This window comes from Pseudorca crassidens, chromosome 6 (genome assembly GCF_039906515.1).
Source record: "Pseudorca crassidens isolate mPseCra1 chromosome 6, mPseCra1.hap1, whole genome shotgun sequence".
NCBI classification, from domain to species: Eukaryota; Metazoa; Chordata; class Mammalia; order Artiodactyla; family Delphinidae; genus Pseudorca; species Pseudorca crassidens.
In genome coordinates, this window is record NC_090301.1 from 27290219 (window position 1) to 27302910 (window position 12692).

Sequence of the window (12692 nt, forward strand, 5' to 3'; positions counted from 1 at the left end):
AATAAATATAACAAGATCTGCCGTTCCCATTCCAGTGATTGTTGTGAGCTTTGTGATGTCATGTATTAGAAAATGCTTTGTATCACTTAAAAAGAGGTACTGATTTTTTTCTTCTTAAAATCTAAATGCAACTTCTTAGCTGGTCACATTTATTTTAACAATTTTATATTCCAAAGTCTACATCCTGGGTCTTTTTGTGAGCATAACATACAGAGTAGAACTAAAAATGCATGCATATATTAAGCTATATAATACATTTATTATGTCCCTTTGATTTACTGGACTATCCACTGTCTTGTAGAGGAAAAGTGCAGCAGTGTGACCAGAGTTATTTGAATTACTCAGGACCATGAGTGCTCGTATGATTTAAATTATTTTTCATTGTTAGATCTCATATTTCCTCAAGTACCAAAAAAAGTCTTGGAAAGTCAGTCATTTTAGGGATTTCTGTCCCCAACTATTTAAAGTATTGGCAGTGTAGGTGTGCTTTTTAAGATTCTAGAATATCACAAATTCACCTGCAGCTATACCCAAAATTGTGCTAACCAGTTGCTCTTAGACACTATGTGAGAAGAATCCTAAACGCCTACGTGTTGCATCTTATTCTGTATACATAACAATGAACTCTTAGCATGAGAAAATTCTACAATGAGCAAGAAAATATTTTTAAAGAAAACTAAGTACAAATATTGTTCACCTTGGAAATAAGACATAAGATCTTCCCGAAACGAAACATCATTTCCTAAATTCCTACACAATGCAAAGAAATATATGTTCATCGTAATCTGTTAAATGGAGTAGCTTTCTTTTAACAATTGCCAGATGTGGATCAATGTACTTCCGCTGCTTTAAATGGTCATAATCCAGAGTCATTAACACCAGAGAGAATCTGAAGAAAGGTTAATTCAAACCATCTGAGGCAGACCCAAGTGGAATTCACAAAAAATGACGATTGATTCAGACTTTTTTTTTTAGCGAGAGGGAGAGTTTGCGTCAGAAACACCAGAGATTATCTTGCCTACTCTGAGACTCTTAACGATTGAATGAATGATGAAAGGGCACAGACATGGTATTCAAACTCTGGCAAGTTTACCAATCCCAGTTTGACTGTGCAAAGAAGACCAGCACTGTCCATTACAGAAAAACTACAGTTTCACACACACTCGTTTTCTTAGCTTCAACTTGGCATATGTATTAAGGGCATTTTCTGTGTAGTCAGCAAGGAAGTACTAAGGAGTACTAAGGTGCCTTACGACATGGTCTCTCTCCTCAAGGATTTTCCCCAAGTTTTCTCCTTGAAGAAATGTGTTTTTCTATTTAAGCTGACTTCTGTTCATATGAAAACGAATTTGATATTTCCCTGGAATTTTCAATTTAAAGTTTCTAATGACACTGAGCCTGCCTACTTGGCTGTTAAACGCCAAATTACAAAATGACAGTGGCAAAGTCTACAGATCAGGTCATGACATGGCTTAGAGATAGAACCAGCCTTTTAAGCAAAGGATAAATGCTGATAAGTGTAAGGATATCACAGGTGTTCAATATGCACTTAAGGTGTTTTTCCTTGATGACGAGTATGCCGTATTTCTTTGATTTGTTATTTTCTTAGATACTGCATAGCTGAAACATGTGCTGTGGAAGGAATCAACCAAGTAGAGGCACCCATGTTCCTGCAGCTATAAGGGAAGATTGAGAGTTACAGCCTAGCAGTGAGGCAGAAAGATGACACTCCTCCAGACAGAGTCTGTCAAGTCTTCTTGTGAACACTTAGCCCCTCTGAACACTCTAATCATCTACAAACACATGCATCCTTCCTTCAGAGGAATGCAGTTTGCTGTCACCAACCGAAACAGTCCTCCAAAGGGAAATGATTTTGTTGGAAAAAAAAAATGCATTCTTTAAATCAGAGACTATACTCAATAGCCTCCTGTGACTTTAAGGAGAGTCCTCCAAGGCTTATACTAGGCTGTGTGTGGCAAGAAGACGGGAGGTAAAAATTGGGAAGCTCTGCTACTAAGCACAGACGAACATAAGGGATGTGAAGAGCTAGCAGGCCAGAGAATTTAGCAGGCCAGGACTGTGCTGAACATCCAGGCAGAGAGGAGTCCAAGGAAATGATGAAGCAGGGAACAGAACTGGAGTTAAGAAACTGGCCCAGGGTTATATGCACTCACATCCCCAAACCTGAGCCACAGGAATCCATTATTATATGGCTTGATAAAGCATTGCGCGTGGGCGGAAAGAGCGAAATGTAGCTCATTAGGACTGGTTCAATGGCTTTCATAAAATAACTGATTGGAATTGAAAAAGCTTAGAGCTAAAGAGGGACAAAACTCTCTCTCACCATCAAAGAGGCTTAAAAGTATGTAGTGCTACTGCAAGAAGAGAAGGACTCACATTTGACATGCTCATAACAACAGCTCCTATCATATCAATTTTTTTTTTTTTTTTGGTCTGGAAATTTGCCTTCTAACTTCTTGCTAATCAAAGCATGGTCCATGGTCCAAAAGCAACAACATCACCTGGGAGTTTGTTAAAATATAGAATCTCAGGCCCCTCCTCAGACCCACTGATTCCAAATCTTCATTTTAATAAGATCCCCAGTTGATTCATCTCTGCTGTAAAGTTTGAGACGCTTATCTCCCAGTATCTACTCTTATACCTTATCACCAATTCTCTGCATAGCTGACTCAGGAATCTTTTAATTTTGTTTACCCACTGATTATTTCTCCTCACTAGAAAGAAAGTTCCATTAGGGAAGGAAAAGGGCATGGAATTGGTGTTAAAGAAATATTCACTGAATGAATAAGTGAATTTTCCTCCAGTCTGAGATTAAGTCTGGATGATATGTTAAGGTCCCCATATCTTTACCACTAGACAATCTCACTCTCTTTTCTTTCACTTTTATCTGTAGGGAAGATGAATTTTGCTTGCCAAGCCCAAATCCCTGTCTGTGCTCTTTATCTCCCTTCCATTAGGACCTTGCTCTTTAAGTGTGTCCTTCTTCTGCTTCCATACATAGCACACCCCCCGACCCCCTCCCCTTCAGTTTAGGACTCTCAGTGTTAGTAAGAGAAGGGGAAGTCACCGCCCTCCTTGCCTTACATATTCTCTTTCCTGAGAACCCTGGCCTTCTTAAGAATGTTTCCTATTATTTTCATATCCTTATTTACTTATTTACTTCTCGAGGTCTTGTTTCTGTCCCCACAGTTTGATTGGTTTGAGTCAGACCCAGATTCAAAACTGGTCCTAAAACTTGTGCAATTCTCTCAGTCCCTGGTCCTTCATTTTTTAAGTGGAGATATAAGAATCTACATTGGAGTCACTGTGATAATTAAAGTGCCAGAGGCTGGCACATGGCAGGTGCTAAAGTAATTTTAGATTCTCTTTCTTGGAGGAAAGCTGAGGCTAATTTTGAAACCAGCAAATTATATCTGACCAGGAACTTGACAATAGAGAATACAGTGATTCTGTTGTTAGGAAATATCTATTGGAAATCACTTGAAATATCATGTAAGAGTGACATAACGAAGTATCCCATTGCACTATTGTGATGACAGTGAAAAATTAGGAACAATGGGGAATAAACATGTCCAACGTCTACATGACAGAACATTATGCAGGTGGCAAAATGCTGTAAGAGATGAGTGGAAAAAAAGGCAGAATTCAAATTGTATGGTTCTGATCCTGATTATGTAAATTTAAATGCAATAGAGGAAAAGAAACAAGCTAAAAGGTTTAGAAAATGTTAACCATAATCTCTGGATTGTGTAATTATGGATGGCTACTATTTCCTTCCTTATACTCTTCTTAATTTTATAAACTTTACAAAATGTTGATTTATTGTTTTCATAACAGAAAACATAACTGAAATAAATAATAAATCCAGCAGTCTTTTATTTATTCTCATTCTTCAATTTTTCTGGAGAATTTGCATTCTAGCCTTGTTTTCTGTTACTTCAACTATCTTCTTTTTTCTTTGCTTTAAAAAAAAAAAAATCTTCCTTGAACTTTGTCAACCCATCCCTCATTCTGCATCCTAAAGGTGAATGCTAACAAGAATTTCCTCTCTGGTCCTCTTCTCATCTTTCTTGATAATGTCATCCACTTCCTATTTCCCTAATTTCTCTTCTCAGCTTTGGATCTACATGTTCTGCAATCTACTAGACCAGTCCACCCACATCCAGCCATCATGGCCTAAACTGGCCTCTTCATTTTATTCATTCTCTCACTCATTCATTCAGCATGTATTGGCTGTCTACTACGTGCTAGGCTATCTGCTAGAGACTAGGGATATCATAAAGATAAAAGGGGGGCTCTTTCGTCAAGCAACTTTTACCTACCTTTCTCCCCTGATTTTTCCAGCTGTCAAATTCAAATGTTAGAGTCACCATTGAGTTCTTCTGCTTTTCATCCCTCCTACTAATCAAGAGGTTGCTATTCTCAGGGTATAAATTTGAGTTCGGAAACAACTTTCACTTTCGTGACCTCTTTTTTAATGCCCACTGTCAACACCCTGTTTGAGCCTTTATTTTTTCCTGGATTATCCTATGACAGCTTCCAAAGTGATGCTTTCTTCAATATGCTCTCACACACAACCCTGTCATATACAGAGCTATAAAATAAGTCCTGTGAAAACACAGTGTAGGTAATTGAGGTCTCCTATCCAGAATACAGTCAATAGATTTTCAGTGAATACTGAAAAGAACTCCTCAACTTGGCATTTACAGTCCTCTTTCAATGTATTAGGTTGAACTGAATGAAATTTTCATTTTGTAGTTCAAAAAGGGTAGAATATTAGGCATTCCTAATATTAGGAATATTAGGCATGGTACAACCTAACAGTATTCACGTATATTTCCATCCTCATCTTCTAAGAATCCCCTTCTTTTGCCCTGCATTCCAGAATATAAATGGGATCAGTCTATGCTTTTCTTGCATGTTCACTTCCTTTGGATCCTTTGCTAATATCGTTTGTTCTTCTCAGAGCTCCTCCAGGCATTATCTCTCCCTTGAATAGTTCTGTTCATCCCTAAGTTCCACCTCAAAAGACTCATCCTCCACTGTTGAGTCTTCTCAACTGTTAGTAATCCTGCCCTGCAATGAGCCTGGGTGCTACTTCCTGGTTTTAATCTGCTGCACCCAGCTGAGCTCAGAAGGTGTTCTCTTGTATATACTCCCTCTACTCCCTTAGACCATCCTAATACATATTTGTGTAATTGTTAGTGCCCTCAGTTGTTCTTCTGGGTTAGTGAGTTGTACTTTAAGGGCGCATGCGCATTTTCACACTGTTTTCTGCTTCTTTATCCATTTTGGCCGTACGAAACTTCGGCCATGATTTCAATTAAAAAAAATAAAAGCCTTTGCAAGATATGGCATCAGTTATACTATTTAGCACTTGAATTTTCTGGCTAATTTTCTTATATAGATGATGCAATTCAGTAATATGACTTCATTGTAATGACATAGGAGATATTTTATGAATCCACTTATTTCAAAACTAATTTATCTCTGACATTCTTCTTTCAAGAATAAAAATCCTCAGCTTAAATATAAAATATATATTTAAAATATAAAATATACCAGAGCTTGAACATTACAGTTAAGTATTTGAAGATGTATTCACTCCTACCTTATATATATATAAACAAGAATCTACAAGCATACTGTTTTAACCTTATTTCAGTAACATATATTTCATGTGTATAATAAAACATTAAAATGATGATTATGAGCCAAAAAATCTACTAGAAAAAAATGTAGTATTCTGTGATTAATATGAAGGCCTTTGGGCCAGACTTGCGTTGACTGTCCAATTGGAATCTCAGTTCATTCATAATATGGAGACCATACCCATCTCCCCGGATTGTAGAGAGAGTTAAAATGTAGTAACGTATGTTAGGATATTATCTAGCACATAGTTAATAACAAAAATTATAGTTTTATTAATAAAAATGACAAGAATAGCATTCCCTAAAGCTATTATGATTCTAGAAGTTTCCTTACAGATTATATATATGTATATAAGCATATATATATAAAATGATGTCATACTTAGTAGTCCATAATAAGCAACGAAGCGTTTAAGAAGATTATGACATCATTCCTAGTATTACATTGAGAGAGAAAGAGAACAGCCTCCCCGCCCCGTCTGCTGCAGCAAAATTTTGGCTGAAGGCATGAAGAGCAGTAAACAATGCCAAGCCTGGGAGTAGTATTTAGGAAGCGTCCATAAGGCAAAACTCATACTGCAGTTTGGCGTCTTTCCCTTAGCTGGTGAAAGTGAAAGGGGACATTTCAAAAATTCTTTCCATCTTAACCTAAGACCAGAAAAACCCTTTTGCATACAGCCTGAAGAAATTTTGGCACGTGGTTTGCCTGATTTTCTACCTGATATTAATTATCTAATTAATTTTGATTAATTAGAAACACATAATGAATATTTGGGGTAACTGAAAAAAAAATGGACCAAATGTCTGTTTTAGAGTCTGTAATCTCATGAAAAACAAGAACAAAAAAGTAATGGGGGGAAATATCGACAAAGTCATTTATCCATCAAATAATTAAATAAATATTTACTGAACTCCTGCTGTTGTCCAGGGACTATTCTATATGCTGAAGATTTCAGTGAAAAAAATCAGTAAAGGAATTAACTAATGTCAAGATGATATTGATTAGAAAAACCATGATACATGTCCCTGACTCTCTGAGAGTCCAATAGCCAAATTCTGTTTTGATTTGACAATGTAACAGACTATTTGAATAAACCCTGATTTATTACACAAAATCTATTAACAAACCACAAGATGAATTTTAAAATGGTCCTAGAAAATCTAGGAATCAAGAAACTTTTGATGAGGTAATATGCCACTTCTCTAATACCCAGATAAATCGTAACAAAGCTGATTAATGCCTATTGACAATATACTGAATACATTTTTTAGTGGTTAAATAACAGCTTCATCCTTTTCCAATTCACGTAAATACCCCAAAGTTCAAAATTAATATAGTGAGTTGCTAAATGAGTCTGAAGATCAGGAAACAAACAGTTTCTCACCTGAAATACATCCTGTAGAAATTTAGTTAGATGGTAAAATACCAAATATATATATATATATATATATAACCAAATATGAAATGTTTTCACTTACTCTGAGTGAAACCTAAAAAGAGAGAATGGTCCTAAGGGTTTTATAGTATCCAAGAGGAATAGTAAGTCCTGTTTGGAAATTTCATACATGATTCCACTGAGAAATTTCTGAGGAAAAAAACACAATCTATTTCACATATCTCTGAGACTAGCCTATTAGATTTTGTTCAATATCTGAAATAATGCAGTTTCCTTTTTTAGAACACACAGATTTATTTTAATGAATTCATTCTCCTGTGCAAAAATATTATGTGACGCTGCCTACACTCTGGAAGGGGGGGGTGACAGTGGCATCTGCACCTTCCTTCTCTCCCACAATAACTACCCACCGCAGCAAGGCTCTTAAAAAGTGCTTGTGGAATGAATAAATTAAGGCTTTCATAATTACACATTGCGGAGAAAATTAAATAAGCACAATGCGTTCATCTCCTTCAACTGCTACAAATATTCACACTCACAGGTGTACACTTGCATACTTCTGGTATTTCAAGATCAGTTGTTAAACATTAGCCATTTTTTAAGTACATTTAAGAAAACAAACCTTACTGAATAAAATATTTTGGACTGATACTCGAGGTGAATGCCAAGGAAAGACTTAAAAGATGTATTGATCTTCTCAGCAAGGTGGAAAATGTCTTCTGTTTTTTAAAAGGCAAATTACAAATATTGGTTTTACTGACATGAGCATATGTTCAAGTCAAAGATCATCATAAAGAATTAACAATCCCATAATTGGCATCTCCGATCAATATATATCCTGATGTTGAATTTGAAGATTAATATTTTTCACATAAGGCATAAGGCCCAGGATCAATGATTCAACTGCTTTCACGGCAAGATGAAAGATTACTTTCTTATGCTGTCAATGCTAAATAAAGCATATGTAAAATCGGTTCTTTCAATAACGAACAACCTCAACCTTTAAATATATACAGTGCTGAAGACTAAAGCATCAGTGAAGAAGTTACAATATTTTATTCGCAAAACCCAACAATACTGAGTCATCCCTGGGCTTTCGTCTCTAGTGCTCATTCTACCTGGGAAGGGCAAGCCATTTTATTTAGCCATTTAAAAAATATCACTTACTAGCAGGATTCCCTCAGATAAAATCATTACTTAGCACATTTCTCTTAAATTCAAATTATTTAATTTTTCATTAAGAGAGAATTTTGGATATTTTTTAAAGCTGTTAACAGTGATAAAAATCCCTAAAAAAGCCAGAAATATTGATATTTGCTAACAACTTGCAGCACAGACAAAAAGCATAATTCTTTAGACATCTTAGAATCAAAATAGCCTTGGACAATGGCATTCTCGGCATAGCAAATCATACATGCTATAGACAATGATCAATGTAGGCTTAAGGATAAAAGACCAACCATAGAGAGATTAATTTAAATAAAACATTCCAAATCCTCCCTCGTTTTCCCTCATTTAAACACCCAAACAAAACATGTGGTACCTTTTACTTTTCTGAATGAGTAGTTTCCAATCAATGTTTCCTCGGTTAGAGACAACAAGCTGAAGAACCTACCGAAACAAAACAAAAGAAAAAAATTCATATATAGATTTATTAGCTAAATATTGAAAACTGTAACTCACCAGCAAGCAAACGCATTCATATATCCAGATAATAAATCTACGTCTTGAGATCTGTAGCACAAAAAATGCAGTACTTGAATTTTTAGAAAGCCCAGTAAGGAATTTAAAAGCATTTTACTGTGAGATCACATATAGCAGATGCTTTGAAAAATGGATTAAAAAGAAAACAAAATAAAATGTAAAAAAACCCAAACCATTACCAGAGCATATGCAGCGATACCACCCAAGTCTAGCCTTTGAGAATTGCTGCAGAATCCTTCTCCCCTAGCATTATCTCCGCGGGCTGGCTCAGGCTCTCTAGTTCCAGACAGACGCAGTCTGCAAACCACCAGCTCCTGTCTGTGTGTGTCGGGGAAAGGGAAGCTGCAAATTAGAAAAAGTCCCCGCAGTGGCGAAAAGGAAAATAAGGCAAGTGGGAGAGGGTGAGAGAGCTCACTAGCCTCAGAATTTTCGAGAATGATGACAAGCCACCCAGTTCCGCCATCATTCACTGACAATAAGATGTAGCCCTGGCATATGATTTAGAGGTTTGCATAGGGGCTTCTGGTATCAAATGCCTGACAGGCATCTTAATTGCCTCCATCCAAGTGTGTCCCCAGGAGTCGAGTCTATAAGCCTATGAATGTCATCATCTGTTCTCCTTTGTGTTAATGCCAGACACATACACACACACACACACACACACCATGCTTAAATAGAGAAACCATTTTCCGGCATATAGGATTACAAAGAAGTTGGGCTACATAAACTGGACATGACAAAATAGTTTATGGGAATTTTTATTATCTGCATTCATGGCATCAGAGATTTTTGAGGTTTTGTCATTAGCAGAAAATTACAATATTTTTTGAAACTGAGTATCACATATTGCTTATTTATATTCCAAATAAATAACTGTGCTCATTAGAGAAATGTTTATATTTATGTATATTTTTTAATGGAAAATTCAATCCCCTTGTAACTGTGATAATTACGCACTTGGCAATGGTTTCCTTACAAGGGAGAATGCAGCAAAAAACAAAGAGGATTAGGAAACCAGGGTTGATGTGTGATTTCTGGGGGCAATCTATTTTATCCCCTTCACATAAAAAAGCAAAAAAGAGGTAGCAACCAGCTTGAGTATCGAGACTTTACAGTCCCTGAGGACCAAGACAGGGAATTGAATCTCTGACATAATCAGTATCCCCTTTATGTTAGTAACTGAAAGTAACAGTTGATATCCCAGTTTTACAGTGCCCCTTATGTAGGGAGGTTAAGTATGGAATAATTCCCTGCATTTATTTCCTGGACAAAAGGGATGGGGAAAATGTTAATAAATAAATTAATTTTTACAGCATTCTTAGCTTCCTGCATCAGTGAATGTAGCAAAATGCCATGTGTACCAAAAGGGCCGGCTGTGAAGAAGACTGCTGGGAGGGAGCATCACCATGGTTACCGGAAACAGAAAGTAGGAAAAAAAATAAGGTGATGATAGAGAAGATGGAAGGAGACTACAGTGGAGGAAATTCAGAGACAGAATGACATGCTTCATTTTCTTCTTTCTGGAAACAACTGTCTATCAGTTTTATATTAGATTTCAAACGCATTAGGATGAATCTGCATTCTCCATCAGCCACCTTTCTTCTCTACTTTTTGATCACCAGCTAATTGTGCTTTCATAAGTCTGGTTCTTTTGTATGACATGGATCCTGACACTCCTTGCCTCTGACCCTCTCCTGGATTCATGGACACCTCTGAACCTAGTCCACACCCTCTGACTCACAGTTGTGAAAGCTGAGGCCCAGGGAATCTGACCAAGGTCACAAAACTGACAGGAGATCCAACAGAGACACCATCCCAGGTTCCTGGTTTGGGTCCCCTGTTTTTCTTCTCTCACCAAGTGACTTTCTTTATGTGCTCTCTTCCATTCTGTTTGCAAGCACAACAAATTCCAGAAACACCCTTTGTCTTTGATTTTCTAAGCCTTCTTCTATTTGTTAAAGCAGAGATCTTCCTCTTTAAAATTATGCATTGCAATTAATCCGAGGACTAGCTTTGTTTAATAGCTGTGCTGTACTGTACTGGACGTCTGGAGAATCTGGGGTAATTATGTCACTGCTTTTCTTTCATTTCCAGTCTGGCAGTCAGATTGGCATGATCGCCCTTTTGTGAACCTATCTTGTAGAGCCTGAACTTAATCAGCATTTACTAGGCCCTCCATCCTCCCTGGCATCATTCTTTCTGCAAGCATGAAATTGGGCAATCGAATTGAATCAGCCTCCCAATGTTCTTCCTAGTTATAGACAATGTGAACCTTCCTGGGGTTACCCAAATAATGAAGCTGCAAAATTAAAAAAAAAAAAAAAAAAATCACTCAAAGCAACCACTGGGGGGCGTATTTCTGTTCTACTTAGTAAAAAATGTGAGTAGGATTTTGACCTTGATGTTTTACTGCTTTTATTTCCTTTATAAAATGTTCTTTCGATATTCGGTTCTTATGACTCGTTGCTTTTAGGTTAACTCATTGATAAGTAGAGCCATATTGCCTTTTTTGATGTTTAATATACAGCTGCTGCCACCACTATTACCCTCTGTCCCCAGTTGTCATCTATAAAATAAATTAGTCACAGTAAAAAAAAATATATGATTACCCTAGGTAACAATTACAAGAGATTTCAGGTTTCAGTGAATCCTACATAGTGGTTAGGATTCTTTTCCCCTCAAAAGTATCCTTTTAAATATGATCTTTCTATTAAACGTCTATTTTTTTCTTCAGTGATTTTGGACATGAAGGTTATTTTTCAAAGCAAATGTTTTGTTTTAATATGCTGTCCTCTATTGTTCACTTCTGAGCATAAAAAACGATGCACAAGACTATCATTTCTTGAAACATGAATCATTTTATCAAGACCTCATAAAGCACACATAGTGGTCTTGGTCAGTTTAAAAATTAGCTCAGCTTCCAAACATATTTGATACTCCTCGGGAGTCATTTAATATTTGGAGATACCTGGTTCAATCAACGAGAATGAGTCTAGCACCCTTTGTCGGCTCATTTAACCAATTTTAATGGCACACACACATATATTTCAGACAACTGATAGGTTCTACGGATGGGAAAAAAAGAGAACAACATTCCTCCTCAAGGAACTTCAATTATACTGAGTGGTACACAGAAGTAAACAGAAATCTAAGTTCACAGTTCTTTTTCTCACTTTGATGAGACACGATGTCTCTGCCACTCTGGTATATCTGCTTTATCTCAGGTCCTGATCTTTATGAATCCCCTGATCCCAAATTCAGTTAGCTCACCCCTGTGGCTCTTCTGGAAGACTCTTGGTTTTGTTCCTTAAGTGCACTAGTCTGAATTTCTTAAGCACTTTAGGAGAGGATAATGGAGGTACTTTTTCCTTACGTCCTTGAAGCCTTTGGTCATATCAGTTTCCCAGCTAGGGCTTTCATACCTTGCCCATTAGTGCCCACCATAACCAATAGTTTATTTCAGCAATAGTCTACTGTTTTTTCTCCAACCCCCATCTTATGCTTCCTTTTTAGTCCATTTAAAGTTCTGTCCTCTTTTATAATGGCTTCCAGAACTCTCCCAGGATACAGTGCCACAAAGCTCTTTCCTTCCTCTGAATCACGATATCAAAAAAAAAAAAAAATCACTGTGATGCTATAATGCCTGGTATTATATATGACCTCTGGCTGATCTTCAGTTGTGTATACTCAGTTATTCTGGTATTGACCAATTAAAAAGGCATAAGATATGCTTCTCATATAAATTATTAAGTTCCTATAATGTGCCAACCTCTTTGAACACATTATTTTATTCAACAACTCTGTTAGGAACCTCCTTTTCACAGTTGAGGAAACAGGTCCAATTAGGTTTAGTTAAATGCTAAGGACACACAGCTGGTAAGTGGTGGAGCAGAAATTCAGTCCCTGGACTTCTGAGCTA

General features: G+C 36.8%; 1 protein-coding gene across 35 annotated transcripts in view; it reads right to left on the bottom strand.

Moving 5' to 3' along the window:
* MAP2 (microtubule associated protein 2) overlaps positions 1 to 12692 on the bottom strand; it is a 278232-nt gene that overhangs the window by 136329 nt on the left and 129211 nt on the right. For 4 of the 35 annotated variants that reach the window (XM_067740748.1, XM_067740785.1, XM_067740762.1 and 1 more), the window contains exons 1-2: positions 8953 to 9317; positions 8613 to 8680 (exon numbers count right to left, since the gene is read on the bottom strand). The gene's annotated coding sequence lies outside the window, so the exon portion shown is untranslated. Of the gene's footprint in view, positions 1 to 8612; positions 8681 to 8952; positions 9321 to 12692 lie in introns of those variants that run through there. The other 31 variants (XM_067740767.1, XM_067740764.1, XM_067740786.1 and 28 more) reach the window with 15 other exon arrangements.